Source organism: Phacochoerus africanus, chromosome 14, assembly GCF_016906955.1.
Source record: "Phacochoerus africanus isolate WHEZ1 chromosome 14, ROS_Pafr_v1, whole genome shotgun sequence".
Taxonomy (NCBI): Eukaryota; Metazoa; Chordata; class Mammalia; order Artiodactyla; family Suidae; genus Phacochoerus; species Phacochoerus africanus.
In genome coordinates, this window is record NC_062557.1 from 4527849 (window position 1) to 4546236 (window position 18388).

The 18388-nt window shown below is 53.4% G+C and overlaps 1 long non-coding RNA gene across 1 annotated transcript in view; it reads left to right on the top strand.

Moving 5' to 3' along the window:
* The window catches only part of LOC125115044 (uncharacterized), a 42559-nt gene extending 24394 nt beyond the window's left edge, over positions 1–18165 (top strand). Inside the window, exons 2-3 of the long non-coding RNA XR_007131969.1 lie at positions 12925–13081; positions 18045–18165. This is a non-coding gene — a long non-coding RNA (uncharacterized LOC125115044). The remainder of the gene's footprint in view (positions 1–12924; positions 13082–18044) is intronic.
* The last annotated feature ends 223 nt before the right edge of the window (positions 18166–18388 follow it).

Sequence of the window (18388 nt, forward strand, 5' to 3'; positions counted from 1 at the left end):
CCATCCTGCCCTCCGAGACCATCCCGGCTGATCCTGAGAAGAGGGAATGTGGCCAAACCCCCTTCCATGGCTGGAAGCCTTGGGCGGGTCACCCCAAATAGAAGCTGGGCTGGGAGCCTCCTGGGGGAGTAACTGGCGCCCGGCCTCTGTCTCACTATGACCTTGCGGGTGGTGCCAGCTGCCAGCCCTTGGCACCCAGGGCCCTCCTTCAGTCCCAAGCCCACCAGAAGGTGTCCCTGGTGCCAGAGCTGCCCACATGCAGCCAGGCCCGCTGACTTGCCTGACGCAGGTTCTGGTTCAAATTCAAGTGTGTCAGTTGTCTATTGCCACAGAAATGTCCCGTGACGACTCAGCCCCCGGCTGCATTCCACACGGAAGAATTGCTCTTGCTCACCAGGCAGCGACAGCTGGCAGGGTGGTTCTGCTCCAGGCGGGGCTCGGCCCGCCTCAGGCCTCGCGGGCACCTGCTGTCAGCTGCCAGTGGCTGGGGCTGCCTTGTCTGGACAGACAGCTGGGTCCATATCACTGCCATGCTCCCCGGGGGCAACAGGGGCGGCTGCAGCCCTGCTGGTGGTGGCCTGGAAGAATGGGAGGCTACAGCTTCTGTCCTATCCTGTGGCCAAAGCAAGTCGGCAGCCGGTCCAGACTTGAGGGGTGGGGACTAGACTCCGGGGGTCACAAAGGACGTCACAGAGGGCGAGGGGGCCAGCTTTGCCATCCGTCCACCCCACCAGTTGTGGGGAAGGAACCGGGTCCAGCCCCTGCTCCACTTCTCCTGTGTGACCTTGGGCTGGTCTGAGCCTAGTCTCATAATATCACCTGCAAAAGGAGATTAATCCCCACACCCCCAGGCTTCTTGTGTGGATTGGAGCAATTCATTTCACCATGTTTACTGAGGGTATATAAGTGTATATATGGGACAATTCACTGGGACAATCAGTGAATCGGACAAAGAGGCCTGGCCTCGTGTGGGTCGCAGTTCCCAGCAAGCAGGAGACTCGCCATGAACAAGGGGCACGGCTGCTAAATGGATCGGAGTTAAGCGGTGCCGGGTGCCGTGGCAAAGGAAGACAGAGGGGAGCTCGCCCTCTGACACAGGCTGTCAGGACAGGCTTCACTGAGGAGGGCACATTTGCCCCCAGGTGTTAAGGTGAGGAGGAAGTTAGCCATTTGGGAAAGAGCGGTTCAGCAGAGGCACCCAACCCGTGCAAAGGCCCTGGGGCAGAAGCGGGGCTGGCGTGTTGAAGACGAGGGAGGAAGCCACTGTGGCTGGAGCCACGTGAGTGAGGAGGTGAGGGCACCAGATGACCCGGCCAGATTGGGTCGTGCTTGGAAGCCCCTGCAAGGACGCCGACTCGGTGACATGGGAGCCCGCAGAGAACCCCCAGCACCATCGAACACCAGCAGGGGGCAGCATCGGTAACCCATGTGATGGGGGCAGTAGGGGAGGTGGGGAGCCCTGGTCCCGCTCTGGGTCTATTTTGAAGGTGGAGCCGTGGGAGGGGAGAGGGAGCCCGGAGGGCCTCCAGCCACATGCAGGCGGTGCCTCGGACAGGGCGTCCAGAGAGAGAGGAAGCAGAAGACGTTGGGAAAGGCCTCGGGTCAGGAGGGTGAGGTGACTGCAGGCACAAGCCCTGAGTCTGGGGCCTGGGTTCGAGTCCCACCTCCACGGTTTACCAGCTGTGTGGCCTCGGTCATGGCGCTGCCTTCTCTGTGGCTCTTGGTAAAACAAGGGATTAACAAGGGTGTCCTCTTCACGGGGAGCCTCGGGGACATGAGAGCTAAAGTCTTAAGCACCAAGGATGGGAATTCAGGACGATGATGACGCCGTGATGCTTGCAGCTGAGGCTCCCGGGGCGGGGGTGGGGGGTGCTGACCCGCCCTCCCGCCCCCCACTCCCAGCCTCTGCTGCCTCCCCATCCACCCAGGGAGCAGGAGGCCCAGAGCCGGGGGGGGGGGGGGGGGGGGGGGTGTGCCCGGTCCCGCCTCTCCCAGATCCAGGCGTGCCTGCGGCGCAATGGCTGGGAGTAAAAGCCCAGCCGCTGAGCCTCCCCCAGCCCCAGTCCCAGCCGGAGTCTTTGGAGAGCATTCATCACCCTTACAGTCCAGGGTGATTCATTCTGCGCAGCCAGCTCTGCACACGCGTGTGCATGTCACCGTCCCGAACCCCCTGACCTCAGGGCTGGCAGCGCACTCCCTCCGGGCTGGGACGCCCCCCCCACCCCTCCCCCCTGCCCTCTCCTCCCCCATCCTGGCCAGATCATGACCCCCAGCGGTCAACGCTTCATCCCGCTCCCAAAGGCGGTTCATTAAATGGACAATCAAGTGCCCCTTGGCGTGCACACTTTTGGGGAGGCTGCTTTGTGTAAGTGGCTAAATCAGGAAAACCTCTTTGGGCAGACCATCTGTCTCCATTTGAGCTTCAAAAAACACGGTCACCTAACCGTGTTCCCGTGTCAGACATAAACCGCAGGAGCGGGCAGGCAAGCGAACATCGCTCAGGCTCTCAGAGTGGCTTGTCTGCCCGGGCTTCGGGAGTCGGGGAGGACCCGGCCACAGATGACCGGGTTGGGTTGGGCTGCCCGGCTGGGGGAGGGGCCGGGGCTCCGTGGGGAGGGGGGAGGGGAGGAACCCCGCCCCTGCCCCTGCCGTACGGTTACCGGTGGCTCCTGTTCTGGTTTCTCCATCTCTGCGACTTTCACGGGGGCCAGACAAGGCTGGCCTTTGGGGCGCTCCCCTCCCCTGACCCTCCTGGTCCTTGGGACGGAGAGATCCCGAGCGGCGCGTGGGAGGTGAGGCGGGTGGCGAGTGGAGGAGGCGGGTTCCGAGGATGGATGGAGGTGCAAAAGCCTAAGAGGGTGGCTTTTTGGTGAGAACGACGGTGGTTCAGGGCAAAGGTCGTTCAGGGACCGAGTCGGGCTTGGACCAAACTCTCTTTGATCAGAGTTTACACGTGATGACCTTTTTTTTTTTCTTATTATATCATTTGAATTTCCCTCACGGCCCAAGCCGGCGGCCAAAAGCACTCCAGGCATTAAATTCGGAGTGGCTTTAATACGGGGGACGTTGGGAAAGGCGGTCCGGCTGTGATGTGCTGTTCTCTCCCGGTGCCGCCGTCATCTAAGAACCGGCCTTGGGCCTGGAAGGTCCAGAGGCTGCGCGGGCATCTCCCTTTGTGTGGGAATGTTTTCCTCTGCTCTGGGCTTGGTTGTACATCTTTGGCTCAAGCCGGTCTGTCGCGCAGCACATGGCCAACCCCAGTGTTAGAGCCGTTTCCACGAGGAGGGCCCCAGGTCCCTCCCCTGCAGCAGGAGAGGGGTGCTTGCAGACTGGCCCCCTGCCCCGGCTGGTGGAGCGAGACCCACCTGACCCATGAGTCGTGTCTGTCTTGGTGACCTGACACCTGCTAGCCCTGGGTCAGCTGGCCTCGTGGTCCACCCCCAAGCAATGAGCCCCTCCCCTGAGGGTGACAACAGGTGCTGCTTGCCGGAGAGGTACTGGTTACAGGGGTGGTGGAAGAGTTGGGCGTCTATCAGGGGCATCCGAGAGGTTGGCAGATAGGAGGCAGATCTCTCCTTAGGGCCAGAGGGACCCAGTGCAGATGTGGGACGGCAGGACCTCAGGACCAGGGTCGCTGGCAGGGCCACCGGGAGGAGACACAGCTCCTGGGCAGAGGAAGAGAGAGGCGCTCACGGGGACCCAAACCCTCCCGTTTCCCCATCAGTGCCTCCCCATGGCCTGCAAGCAGAAGCCCAGTGACCTGGAAGCCCAGGAAACAGACTGCAGGGCTCAGACCCTCAGGACTCAGGCGCAGAAGGCAAGGAACAGGTCTGGGTGAAAACAAGCCCGAGACTGACCAGGTCAGACATACATGCTCGGGACCAAACTCAGAAAGTACAAGGACAGGGAGTTCCCGTCGTGGCGCAGTGGTTAACGAATCCGACTAGGAACCATGTGGTTGCGGGTTCGGTCCCTGCCCTTGCTCAGTGGGTTAAGGATCCGGCGTTGCCGTGAGCTGTGGTGTAGGTTGCAGACGCGGCTCGGATCCCGCGTTGCTGTGGCTCTGGCGTAGGCTGGCAGCTACAGTCTGATTCGACCCCTAGCCTGGGAACCTCCATATGCCGCGGGAGCGGCCCAAGAAATAGCAACAACAACAAAAAAAGACAAAAAAAAAAAAAGAAAGTACAAGGACAGGTGTTCCCATTGTGGCTCAGCAGGTTATGAACCCAGCTAATATCCATGAGGGTGTGGGTCCGATCCCTGGTTTCACTCAGTGTTAAGGATCCAATGTTGCCTGTGGGCTGTGGTGTAGGCCATAGAGGTGGCTCGGACCCCATGTTACTGTGGCTGTGGTGTAGGCCGGCAGCTGCAGCTTTGATCCAACCCTTAGCCTGGGAACTTTCATATGCTACAGTCGTGGCCCTAAAAAGCAAAAAAAAAAAAAAAAAAAAACCCAAAGGTCCAAGGATCATTTCCTCTGGCTGCTGTAACAAATCACGCAAAGCTGGCGGGTTAACGGAGCACACGGTGACCCTCGGAGGTCAGAGAGCCAGAATCAGCCTCCCTGGCTGGAATCAAGGAGTCCGCAGTCAGGGCTGCCCCCCCTCCCCCAGAGCCTCTGGAGGAGACGGTGTCCGTGCCTTCATGCCTCCACTGTTGCCTCCCTCAGCTTTTGCAGCTTCTTCATCTTCGGAGCCAGACGTGTGACAACTTCCAGTCTCTGGTCTCTGCTGAGGTTCTTCCCTCACTTTCTCTTTTCCATCTGGTCCAAGCTCCCCCGGCCTGCCTCTTAGAAGGATGCTTGTGATTATATTTAAGGCCCATGCAGAGAAGGCAGGATGGGGTGTCTTGGTGGCTCCGTAGGTTAGGGATCCAGCATTGTCACTGCTGTGACTCAGGTTTGATCCCTGACCCCCAGAACTTCCGCATGCCATAGGCATGGCCAAGGGGGGAAAAAAAAAAAAAGGCAAGGCTGAATAATCTTCCCATCTCAAGATCCTTAACCACAGGAGCCCAATCACCTTTGCTGTGTGAGGTGATAGTCACAGGACACAGGAATGGAGAGCAGGATGTCTTTGGGAGCCATTAGCCAGAGCTGTACCGCCTCTGTAATAGTTACCTACTGCCGCGTAACAAATTACACCCAAACTCACCAGGTCAAGATAACAGATACTGTTATCTCACACGATTTCTGTGGGTCAGATCTTCTGCACTAGCTTAGCTGGGTGGCTCTGGCTCAGGGTTTCTCGTGAAGCTGTGGTCAAGCCGTAAGCTGGGGCTGCGGTCATCGGAAGGCTTGACCTGGCTGGAGAGTCCTCTCCAGGGTGGCTCCCCGACGTGGCTGTGGACCGGAGGCCTGGGTCCCCCCCAGAGAGGCCTCTCCATGAGGCTGCTTGTGCGTCCTTCCCGTATGGCGGCAGGCTGGCTTCCCCAGAGCGAGTGTTCTGAGGCAGGTGAGGGCTGATGCCGAGAAGCCTTCATGGCCTAGCCTGTGTGTGTTGGCTGGGGTTACCATGACAAAGAACACAGACGGGGCAGCATAAACCACAGGAATATCTTTTTTCACCATTCCGGAGGCTTGATGTCTGAGGCCAAGGTGTTAGCAGGCTTACTTCCTCTTGAGGCCTCTCTCCCTGTCTGGCTGGTGCTGCCTTCTCCCTGCGTCCACACGTGGGCTTCCTTCTGCATGTGTCTGTGTCTAGATGTCCTCGTCGTCTCAGTTGACCATGACCAGGGGCCGAACCCGCACCACGGCAGTGACAACACCAGGTCCTTAACTACCAGGCCGCAGGGAAAGCCTCAGCTTTTCGCTGCTTCTAAGGACACCAGTCCTGTTGGAGCAGGGCCCACACCCTGAGGTCCTCGTAGGACCTCAGCTGCCACTTCCAGGCCCTTTCTCCAAACACAGTCGCATGCCGAGGCCCTGGGGACCGGGACATCAACCAAGAAATGGCAAAAAGACAAAAAAAAAAGGGGGGGGGGATAATGTGTGCATAGCGCGGCTACATAGTAAGTGCTCAATAAATGCGAGTTGTTATTAACCCTCCAAGTCACCTGCCAAAGGGTGAAATAAACGCGTCGTGAGGGAGTTCACAGGAGGGAGAAGGCGTGGCCTGGGATGGAAGATGGGAGACTCCACGTTTGGATCTGGGAGGGGCCTGGTGGAGACCGCCAGGCTGTCGTCGCTGTCGCTGGCGAGAGCATCCTGGGGGGAGGTGCTGGGGCCGGGGGTGCCACCGAGTGGAATGCGCATGCGCTTTCCATGCTCCTCGAACATTTCACTCAGACACGAGAGCACCGCTGATTGCAAATTGTCTCTTCCCGTTCCTTCCAGAAGCCAGCAAGAAATTTGACGAGGCAAATTCTATGTTGTTACGTGGCTGCGCACAGTTTAAAAGTTCTTTCAGAGTCGCCCAACAATCTGTAATTCAGTCTTTTCCTCAGTGAGACAGAGCTCGACCCCAGTTAGTCTCAATTAGAGCCAGTTTTGGAAGCGGGAAGCCAGCAGCCACCTACCGGGACCACCTGCGCTCCCTGTTCCCTCCTCGGAGATTATCTGGGGAGCACGTGGGGTGATGTCAGCCTCTCTCCAGGTGTAGACGCTAGGCCTCCGGGCAAAGCATCCGTGTGGCTGTTCCTAAGGCTTAATTACTCGTCTTCACTCCCTCTGCAAACTTCTGAGCCAGGTGCAGGTGTGGGTGGGCTTGGGCCTTGCCACCTGGGCAAGTTGTCCGGGACTGAATTAGTCCTGAGTGTGGGGGACCCTCCCCCCTTCACCCCACCCCCGGGCCCACTCCCTCGTCTCTGCGTTTCCTCCCCCTGCTCCTGGGGGCGGGCAGCTGCAGCAATCCTGAGGTCCCAGGGAGAGGACCCATCCACAACCTTCTTCTAGTCCTGGCCTCTGCCTTCCTTTGGGGGCTTGAACAAGCCAAGAAGCCCCGTGCCTCTGCTTCCCCATCTGTAAAATGGAGATATTAATGGCACTGTCTTCTCAAGGTGGCCGCGAGCATCTCATGAGTTCAAAATGGTAACGTTCTAAGAGCTGTGCCAACCCCGGGGAGGGGCTGCCTCGCTGCCTGTTAAACTGGCTCCACTCGACAGTCATTCTTTATTTACTCTGACCCCATCCTCTAGTTGTCATGACTTTTTTCCCTCTCATTTTTTTAGCTGATTTGTTTTGGGGGGTTTTGGCCACAGCAAGCAGCAGCTTGATGTGGGTGGGCTCTCGGTTCCCGGAGCCAGGACTGAACCCAGGCCGCCGTGGTGAAAGTGCCCTATGCTAATCACTAGGCCACCAGGGAGCTCCCCACGTTTTCTCTTCCTATCCATTCAGTTATTCTCCTTCACTCATCCCATGGGCCCTGAGTCCCTGCCGAGGCCCGGGCCCCAACTTCAATGCACAAGTGTGGGTGTGGCTGCTGCCCCCGGAAGCCTGGTCAAGGCCGCGCTGTATGCATTCCACCCGCCCCATCCTGCAGGCTGGAGAAGGCCAGGCCTCGTTGAGGTGGAGCGAGGCCCCCGTTTCACAGCTGGCAGGTGGCCGAGGGAGGTCTGAGCCTTGGTGGGTCCACCTTGTTAGCGTGCAGACCCCCACAGCTGCGCCCCCAACCTGAGTGCTGGCAGGAGGGCATCTGACACCTTCCTGGCAAATGGCAGCAGGAAGGGCCGCTGGACACTCTGCTGTGAAGCACGAGCCCAGCCAGGGTAGACCAGACTCGCAACTCCAAGGACCAGGCATCAGTGGGGTGGACTGGGCCGCGCTGGGCCGCGCTGGGCCGGGCCTGTGGCCATGGACAGAGCCTCTGCCCTCTGGACATTTCCTGGCCTAAGCGCTGGTACCAGGCTTGGGGGCTGTTGGAGGTGAGGCTGTTGATTCTGGAAGAGGAGGCGGCTGGAGCTCTAGCTCCGGAGCCACATGCAGGCAGAGCACAGGGCTTCCTCCCAGCGGGGCCTCCATTGGTAGGGAAAGGACCTCTGTGCTGAGATCCAGTAAAGACGAGAGTCGCCTCATCTCCGTTTCGGCCAGCGTCACTCCTGCCCTGGGTACTTCTCCACCTTTGCTGTTTATTGTCCTGAATCCTAACAACGGAACGCAATGGGCACTGATTTCTGCGTGATTTCAAGCGCTCCGGATTCCTGCAATTCTAATCTCTGTTTGTACACGTTAACCAGTAGCGAGCTCCCTAGACGCACGTTCCTGGCGTGTAAATAAAAGCAGAACGTATATTACTTTATCGAAATTCCTGCCTGTGGACACAGTCCACACGATTTGATTTCCGATCTTATAGCTCCTCCCAGGATGCTAAAATTCCATGCTTTGCTTAGCTATGGCCCAAGCGTAGGGGGCACGCTTTCGTTCAGAGGCCTTTCTGTGGCTGCGTCCCAGAAGTTGATTCTGGAAGGATATGCACAGTGACAGGAGGACATGCAGCGCCCCAGGCAAAGACTGGCCTGGGATTGAGGTAACCAGTTACTGCCCAAAAACAGCTCCAGTGAGACGTGGCACACCGGATTTCCTGGCCAACGTCGGCCTAAGATACAGCTTCGTGGTACCAAGCCTTCTGAATCAAGCAGCGCTATCCAGCACCTCTGTGTTTGGATGTAGCCTGCCCCCAGCCCATCACCCCGCATCTGGGCCCTTGACCACCAGTCAGCGGTGGGCAGGAAGTGATTAGGGGACTCAGCAGGAGCCTGGGGCCTCGGCCATCAGAGCACCTGAGGGATCCCCTCCCCCCATCAGGGGGTGACAGCCACTAGCTAGGACAGGATTGACCCCGGTGAAGTACCTAGATGCCACCGTTGGTGGAGTCGGGAGGTGTCCCAGGGAGGAAGCCTGGAGTCAGGAGAGGCCACACCGTGGCCAGAAAAGGTCTTTGAGCAACCTGACCCCCCAGTTGCTAACAAAGACCAGGCCTGGTGCATCTGATGACACGGACCCCCTGACACAAACATCAGGTCCCTGGCTTTTGAATGGCTCGACATCCTTGTGGCAGCGTTTCCCCTCACTCCAGCCAGCCCGCAGCGTCCCCAACCCGGCCTCCTTCCCAGGCCAGCTTCACAGGAAGGCCCTGTGCCGGGCGAAGGGCTCCACGGTCACCAACTTGAATTCCTTAATAGTTGTTTTGTTTTGTTTTCTGGCTGTGCCTGTGGACATTCCCAGGCCAGGAATCGACCCAAGCCACAGCAGTGACAATGCTGGATCCTTAACCACTAGGCCACCAGGGGACTCCAGTAACTTTTGGACGGGGGGCCCCACATTTTGATTTTACACAGGGGGCCGGGATGTTGGGAAGCTGGCCCTGCTCCTTCCATACTGGAATTTCCTGTTTCCTTGTCTGACGCTCCTTCTGCACCGTGGACACCTAACCCTCTCAGTCTGTTACTGACTCCTGGGCTCCCAGGAAGGGTCTGCTCTCTGAGAGACCTATGGGTGCGGTTGGATGGATATAAGGTATCGAAGCCTCAGAGCGGGACCAGCAGAGACCAGTCAGGTGGCTCAAAGCCAGGGCTCTCCCCCCACTGGAGGCCTGAAAAGAACCCCGCTTCTGGCTCCAGTCCAGCGCCTCCCTCCGTGGCTGCTCGGGGCAGTGACACAACCTCTTAGCTGGTCTGGGGGGTGGGAGTGGGGCTGCATTTCTTGGGCGGGAAGAGTGAGTCTCTGCTTCTGAACTCCGCTCCTAGGGGGAGAACTTAACAGCTGGGTCGGCATTGAACTAAACTCGCTACAAGGAGATTAGGCTAGATTTTCATGCATGCAAATGAAATGTGTCTTTGCTCATGTCGAGAACCTGGCAGAGAAACATTTGGGGAGCAGACTGGGCTGGATGTGTGAGACGTGTGGGCAAGAGATGGAGCCAATCCCAAGAGAGGGGCCTGTCCCAGAAGGGCCAGCCCTGGGTCCCCTCCTCTGGCAGAGGGGGAGGGGCTTGCTCGTCCGTCAAAGCAGGTGATTGCAATAAACCTGCCGCCGCTGGGCCTTGGGCGCCAGGTGCCGACAATACAGCACACGCAGGAATAAATTCTTGGTTTTGGCACCTTAATTTCCTCCTTTCCTCCTGAAGCTCCAGACTGAGCAGCTGTTTAGCAGGAAAGGAAACTCAGAGCAGGGGTAATAAAGACGACTCGGGGCGGGAGCAACTATGGGTGTGCAACTGTCTCAGCCGTGTTTCTAGCTTCTGCAAGACTGGTGTCTTACCAAGCGTACCGCCGACACCTCCACGGTGAGCCCGCGGCACCTTGCCGTGGCCGCCTTCTCCCCCCCATCTTCTCACCCTCCACCTTGCGCCTCCCCCGTCTCGGAGGGAGTCCTCCTGCCTGGGGCCACGCTTTGCCAGTACAAACCAACCGATCCAGAGCCCACTGCCCAACCCTAAGTCTGAACCTGACCACCCCAGAGCCGGCAGCACTTCCTCCGCGTGGCCAGTCCGCAGCCTGACGCCCCCACCCCGCCCTGCCCCTTCCCCCGGAGACCCCAGGAAGGGCTCTTGCCCATGGTCCCCTCAGCTTCCTCTGCCCCCCCCCACTGACCCTGGTGCTTCCCCACACGCCCCCTTGGGGTGCTGTGTACCCCGTGCCCCCCTCAATGAAGCTGTGAGTAGCTGCCTTTTCAATGGTGAGCATCTCCTGACGTGTTGTCCTTAGCTTACCTTGGCGTTTCTATTCATACCCTCTATTTTAAAACGGGAACAAACACTCAGGCTTCCGTGCCCATTTCCAGAATAGGCAGAAGAAGGAAATAAATGCCTCTCTTCTCATCCGCTCGTCCATCCGTCCATCCAGTATTCCTCGAGCAGTATGGTGCTTTTTTGTTTTTTCTTCTTTTTAGGGCCGCACCCTCGGCATATGCATGTTCCCAGGCTAGGGGTCGAATCGGAGCTGCAGCTGCCACCTTACAGCACAGCCACAGCAACTCAGGATCCAAGCCGCATCTGGGACCTACACTGCAGCTTGCAGCAATGCCAGATCCTTAACCCACTGAGCGAGGCTGGGGATCAAACCCGCATCCTCACAGATACTACGTTGGGGTCCTAACCTGCTGAGCCACAACAGAAACGCCAGTATGGTGGTTTGAAAACATCTTCCAAAGTAGAGCTGGCCTTTTTACTTAAGTACTCTCCTTTTTACCCTAATCAAATACGGTTATCCTATCCTGTGTAATTTGTGCTCTGTGGATCTTAAGAAGCCCTTCTCTGTCTTAGAATAAATGAACAAAGATGTTCTAGAGTTCCCCAGTGGCTCAGCAGGTTATGGATCCAGCATCGTCACCACTGCGGCAATTCAATCCCTGGCCTGGGAAACACTGCGTGCCTCGAGTGCGGCCAAAAAAAAAAAAAAAGATATGGTACCTTTGAAAAAAAAAGATGTTCTATATTTTGGTCTCTGCACATGGTTGGAAAAAGAATTTTCTGGATTTAAAGCAAGCTCTAGAAAAGACAGGTTTATTGAGACAAGAGACACTTAACACAGTGGGCCGACTTCCTGCTGGCAGGGAGAGCCGACCCTGGGTGCTTGGTCGTGTCTGTTTTTACAGCCCAAAGACACCGGAGTTGGAGGCGTGGCCTTGCCATGCACCTGTCGACCTGCTGATTGGTTGGGGAAGAACGGGGTCCTCGGATACACTCGCTGGTTGGTTGGGGAAGGGTGGGGTCTTTGGGTACCCTTGCTGGTTGGTTGGGGGTATGTGCTGCCCCTCCAGGGATAGGGGAAGGAGTGGGCCACATACCTCTCCTAGTCGGGGGCAGGAAGGAGAAGGCCAAGCTGCTGGAGTGGGGAGGTCCTTAGGAACATTGTAACGACTACAGAGAGGCTGGCGGGATGATAAGAGCCATTCTTACCTCCGTCGGGAGGCTTTTGGAGTTGTATCGCCTTGGAGAAGCCATGAAGTCTCACGTTAAAGTTTTCTCTTTCACATCTAGGGCTTTAATTCCTTTGGAATTGATTTTCACACGTAGGATAAGGTATATACAAACGGTCTGTTTTCGCGTATGGACAGGCGGGCATCATAATACGGATTATTGCATGGCTCCCTCTTCCCACCACTGATTTGTACTGAGACCTCTGTCCTTGGCCAAGTTCCCTCACACGGCTCATCTGCTCTGGTTTTCCTAGTCTGTCTCATCCGTTTATTTGTCTTAGATCCAAGCCACACTATTTTATTTCTGCGTATTGCTTTGTTTGTATTTGCATCTGAAAGGTCAGCTCTCTTATCCATCTTCTTCCAAACTGGCTTGGCGATTGCTGGACTTTCACACGTGGACCCAGGGGCAGGTGTGGTGGGCCACGGGACGAAGACAGCATGCTAGGGATGGCGAAACAAGATCGATGGAGTCTGGGTCCCCGGACCGCCTCAGGAACCACAGACACCAGCCCTGGACCACCTCCAGATACGAGAGGAAGAAATACTCGTGGGGCTGAAGGCGCTATCAATTTGCATGGATATTAACTAAGTGCAGCCAAATATTTATCTTAAGTAATATATTTTTCTTATTTATTAACTTAGCTGAAGATTCTGGTAAAACACGGAGTCAACTTGATGGAGCAGGCGTCCTTGCCTTGTTCTTGGCTTTAGAGAAAATAACTCTACTATTTTACCATTCAGTACAATGCTTTTTTGGTAGATATTTCTTACCGGTTTAAGAAAATTTCCATCCATTCTGTTTGCTGAGAATTTCCTTTAAAAAGTTATGAGTGGATTTTACATTTTATTGAATGCCTGCCCTGCATCTAAGATTATTATATATATGGACTTCCTCCTTTAATCTTTTAATGTGGTGAATGATTTTAGCAGATATTTTAGTGTTAAGCTGCCTTTATTCCTGAGTTAAAGACTCTGCGTATAATAAAGGATTTATATATAGGTTGCTGGATTTGCTTTGCTAATTTTGATGCAGGATTTGTGCATCTGTGCTCTTATTTTCCTTGTAGGTGCTGTTCTTGCCTGCTTTGGGGAGCAAAATCCCGCTACCCCTATGAAAGGAGTTGGGGAGCCCTTCCTCCAGCCCCATCCCAGGAAATTTCTATGGACCAATTTGTTCCTGATGAGGATTAAGTGTTCCTTGGAGGTTTCGTAAAACCTGTCTTGGTATGTGACCATACACAACTTAAAGGTACAAAACGTACATGGGTAACACTTGCCCAGTAGAGTGCTGCTTTTTTAAAAAATTGTTTGCAAATCAATCTGTGACTACTGTTTTACTGTCCCGAATGCTTACAGGGTTTCTCTTGCTTTTTGAGAGACTTTTGATCGTTCCTACTTTTTCTACACCTTTCTCTGTTTCGTCCTTTTCTAAACACTTTGACATAACGCTGTCCCTTCATGTTGTCTATTTTTCTTTCTTTTTTTTTGTCTTTTGTCTTTTTTGTTGTTGTTGTTGTTGTTGCTATTTCTTGGGCCGCTCCCGTGGCATATGGAGGTTCCCAGGCTAGGGGTTGAATCAGAGCTGTAGCCACCGGCCTACGCCAGAGCCACAGCAACGCGGGATCCGAGCCTCGTCTGTGACCTACACCACAGCTCACGGCAACGCCGGATTGTTCACCCACTGAGCAAGGGCAGGGACCGAACCCGCAACCTCATGGTTCCTAGTCGGATTTGTTAACCACTGCACCACGACAGGAACTTCATGTTGTCTGTTTTTCTAAAGAATTCTCCTGGGTGGTTCTGTCTTCCTCTGCATTCCTCATCGTCTTCATTTGTAGTTTCCCTTTTTTTTCATGATCTTTATGACTAAAAGGCGATTTGCTTTGTCTTCTGGAAGAATCAACTTTGCATCGGGTAATTATTTGCTGTATACATTTTGTTTCACTCATTTTTTTTTTTTTTTTTTTTTGCTCTTCACTGCACCTGAGGCATGTGTGGAAGTTTCCAGGCCGGGGATCGAACCTGTGCCACAGCCATGACCAAGCCACTGCTGTGACATTGCCAGATCTCAACATGCTGCTCCACAAGAGAACTCCCTGTGCTTAGCTTTATTAGGTCCTTCCTTCTGCTCTTTGAAAAACTTCTCTGGTATTCTAATTTCTTGTGTTGAATGCTTACTTGCTTAATTTTCCCGTTTACGCATTAACGAGTTTTTAAAAAGTACGCGTTACTGCTTTAGCTGTCGCCCACGTTTGGAAATGCAGCCCTTTCGCAGACATTCGGGTCTACAGACTAGGTGCTTCCTGTTAGGCTGCATCTCTTGAATGAGGTGGAAGCAGGCCGCGCGGTTTCCAAGCCTTTTGTGATTCCTCGTTTTCTTTCTTTAGCGTCAGCAGGTGACCTGGATGCTCTCAGTTCTCTGGTGTTTGTTGGACCTTCCTCTGTAGCCTGGCATCTGATTAAATGCGTTGTGTCAGACGCCTGTTTGAAAAGAATATTTAGTTCCTATGTATGTCTAGATCAAGCTTGTTAATTATGCGGGGAAATCGTCTGTCGTCTTACTAATGAAGCTGTGATTTTCTCTCGGAGATACGTTAAACGTTTCCCTGTGACTGTGAGCTACTGGTTGCTCCGACAGTTTCACCTTTTATGTTTGAATAGATGCACAGAGGCTCAGGACTGGCGTGTTTTCTTTTTTCTTTTTTTTTCTTTTTGTCTTTTCTAGGGCTGCTCCCTTGGCATATGGAGGTTCCCAGGCTAGGGGTCTAATTGGAGCTGCAGCCACCAGCTTACACCGCAGCCACGCCGGATCCGAACCACATCTGCGATCTACACCAAAGCTCATGGCCACGCCGGATCCTTAACCCACTGAGCGAGGCCAGGGATCGAACCCGCAACCTCAGGGTTCCTAGTCGGATTCGTTAACCGCTGAGCCATGACGGGAACTCCACGACTGGCATGTTTTCTTAAAGAATTATTTATTTCTTTAGTCTTGCTTTTTGTCTTAACGACGCCTTTGTCTGACAGTAGTATACGGCTCTACCAGCTTTCTTGGGCACGCGTATTTTTTTCAACCGTTATTTGTTTTCAATCTTTCTGTGTTGTTTGGTGCCAATTGTATCATAAAACGTTTTGTATAGGTGGATTTTTTTTTTTTTCATCCAATCCAGTAAGTCTGGAGTTTTTTCATCTAGTTAGTCCGAGTCAATTAATAGGCAAGTGTAATACGTTTATATTAGTGTCATTATGGCTGTGTTTGGATTGAGACTTACTATCTTCTTTATCATGTCTCTTCCCTAATCTCCCCTCCTATCCTGTGTGTTATTCTGGGCTAGCGTTTTAGTTTCGCTTTGTTTTTAACCCCCTCGATTCATCCTTATCATTATTAAGATTATTGTTAATTACAGTCAAGGCACATTAGGTTGATTCTCATTTAAATCATGCTGGATTTAATTTCCACTCCAAAGCTCTTAATAGTTCTTTCAGTGAGGAGCCATGAAATTCTTTTTGTCTCTGTCTGAAAATGTCTCCATTATCATTCTCAATTTTGGATGATAATTTACCTGAGTGTATAATTCTAGGCTAACAGATTCACCCTCTCACTCCTTTGCAGATACAGCTTTGTCTTCTGGCAGGCGTCGGTGATGCTGAGAATTCTGTCAATCAAATCGTCATTTCTTTTCAGGCGGCGAGTCTTACCTCCCCGGTAGCTTTTAAGATCTCTGAGTCTTTGATGCTCTCTGTTTCTCCAAAATATGTCTAGATGCCAATTTATTTATTTATTCTCAGCCAAACCCACAGCATGTGGAAATTCCCAGGCCAGGAATGGGACCCGCAACACAGCAGTGACCCATGCCACTGCAGTGACGGTGCTGGATCCTCAACCGGCTGCACCTCAAGAGAACTCCAAGATGCCCGTTTATTTTTACTTGTCCTATTTGAATATTATCGCGCTTCACTCTGGAGGATGTGTGCTCAACCTGCTCATCCGCTCTTCCACGTTTCTGTACTGTGTGTTCATTTTCGACCTCTTTATATCTCGTACTGCATTTTGAATGATTTCCCTCCCACTTTTCTAATTCTCTCTTTAGTGCTGTAAACTCTCATACATTTAATTTATAATTTCAGTGTTGTTCTTTTTTTACTTTTAGGCCTGTTTGATTTCTTTTTTTTTCATGTCTGCTTACTCCCTTTTCAAAATGTCCTATTCTTCCTTTTTTGTTTGTTTGTTTTTTCTTTTTAGGGCTGCATCTGCAGCATATGGAAGTTCCCAGGCCAGGGGTCAAACTGGAGCTGCAGCTGCCAGCCTACACCACAGCCACAGTAATGCCAGTTCTGAGCTGCATCTGTAAACTATGCCACAGCTTGCAGGAACGCCAGATCCTTAACCCACTGAGTGAGGCCAGGAGTCAAACCCACATCCTCATGGACGCTAGTCAGGTTCTTAACTCAATGAGCCACATGGCAACATCCCCTATTCTTTCTTTATGTCCTGATTCCGTCTTTTACTTCCCATGTCATTGAAGATATACTTTAAGAGTTCCCTGGCGGCTCAGTGGGTTAAAGATCTGGTATTGCCACTGCTGTGGCACAGCTTCAGTCCCTGACCTGGGAACTTCCACATGCCACATGTCCAGCCAAAAGAAAAAAAGGAAAGAAAGAAAAAAAAAAAAAAACGCTTTAAATGTATTTCAGATGTTCTATTCAGTTGTTGGGAAGCTAATTTTCCTTTTGTAATTTACAATGTCTCTTTTTTTATGGTAGTTTGTTTACATACATATTGGTAATTTTTCTATTTTGGGTCCATATTAGGAATATTTACCCCTGCTCTGTGGGGGTCCAGTATGCTCCGGGCTGTCCCTAAAGAGAAGTTTCCTATTTTCTTCTGCCAGCGTGCAGGTGTTTAAATGGTTCTGGACCCATTTTTATGTTGTTCCTGTGACTTGAGTTCCCTCTACGCCTCAGATTTCATGAAATTACACCCTTCCCCCACTTTTGGTAGAGGCCTGGGGTTTTGATTTCTGACAGATTTTTTTATACCCAAGTCATTGACTCAATAGGTAGGGTTTTTCTAGCCCCCTTGGCATCATCTTCAGGGCAGCAGGGGGAGCTCTAAAAGATTCTAGGTGGGAGTTCCCGTCGTGGCTCAGTGGAAATGAATCTGACTGGTATCCATGAGGATGCAGGTTCGATCCCTGGCCTCCCTCAGTGGGTTAAGGATCCGGCATTGCCGTGTGCTGTGGTGTAGGTCACAGACCCGGCTCGGATCTGGCATTGCTGTGGCTGTGGGGTAGGCCAGCACCTGCAGCTCCAATTCAACCCCTACCCTGGGAAGCTCCATATGCCACAGGTGCAGCCCTAAAAAAAAAAAAAAAAAAAAAGACACACACAAATAAGAGTCTAGGCTTCTATTCCAGCTACATCTGCTCAAGTGAGCTCCAAACCTCACCTCCTCTTGACATGTTAGACCCTCCGCCCCCTTCCCAAACCTGGGGAGCGTTTAGCGCCAGCCTTTGCTATCCTGCCCCAACCTTTCATGACCTATTTTCCACCCTGGGAATTTTCCTTTCTTTTGAGTGTGAATACTCATGCAAAAAACCCGTGGGTGTGGGGTTCTGCTCCGTGCTGCCTCCCCTCATGCTGGAAGAGAGGAGAGCAAGGCCCCATCACTTGGTCTGCCACCCTGCGGGAGTTCCTCTCTTCTGCCATTTGCTTGCCCCCCGCCTGGTTTCAACATAGACACAGATCTGTTTCCAAAGGTCCTTCGAGAGAGGAGGTAGGAGGGAGAGATGAGGACCAAGGGAGTGGAGGGTAAATAATGATAGAGGGATGGACGCGTGACCAGGGCGACTACAGGACCAGTCTCTGCAGGCATGGATGTGGGGAGCCCTGGTTTGGGATGGGAGATGGATCTACTTAAACCAGCAGTTCAGGTGGGGTGACTTGAGAGACCCCCTCCAAAGAGGAGGCATCCTGCGCTGACTTACCTCTTTTCAGTGGTAGCATGCCTGACCTCTTGGGAATCAATACCCTGGTTGCCAAAGGTCAGCACCACTGTCCAGGCAGGTGCGCCACCTCCCTCTAGGAGGTCCAGCCTGCACATCATCCCAGCCCCTGGGGACACTGAGACCCACGGCTCTAGAATTCAGGATGGAACAGGGATACTGGATATTATTTGGCTTCACAGAGAGCCCAGAAATCCCTGGGGAACCTCAACGTCATAGACCGGAAGCCTACTCGCTGCCCATCTCCAACCAAGCAGAGGAGACAGAGGAGGCAGCTGTCATCGAGCTGTCACAGCTCCAGAATCACCGGTGAGTAATTGCTTGAAACTTCAGGTCTGGGCTGGGGACTCTTCCAGCCATATCTCACGGGAGAGATACTGAGCCCTCAGCGGGAAGAAGAAATACGGTTGCTAAACAGGCAGCTACTGGTACACCATCCATCTGTGGGCAAATTCGTGAGGTTCCTTAGCTGACCAGCCCAGCCTTGGGAGAGGGATGCAGAATGAGCCAGAGGAGGGGAGAAATA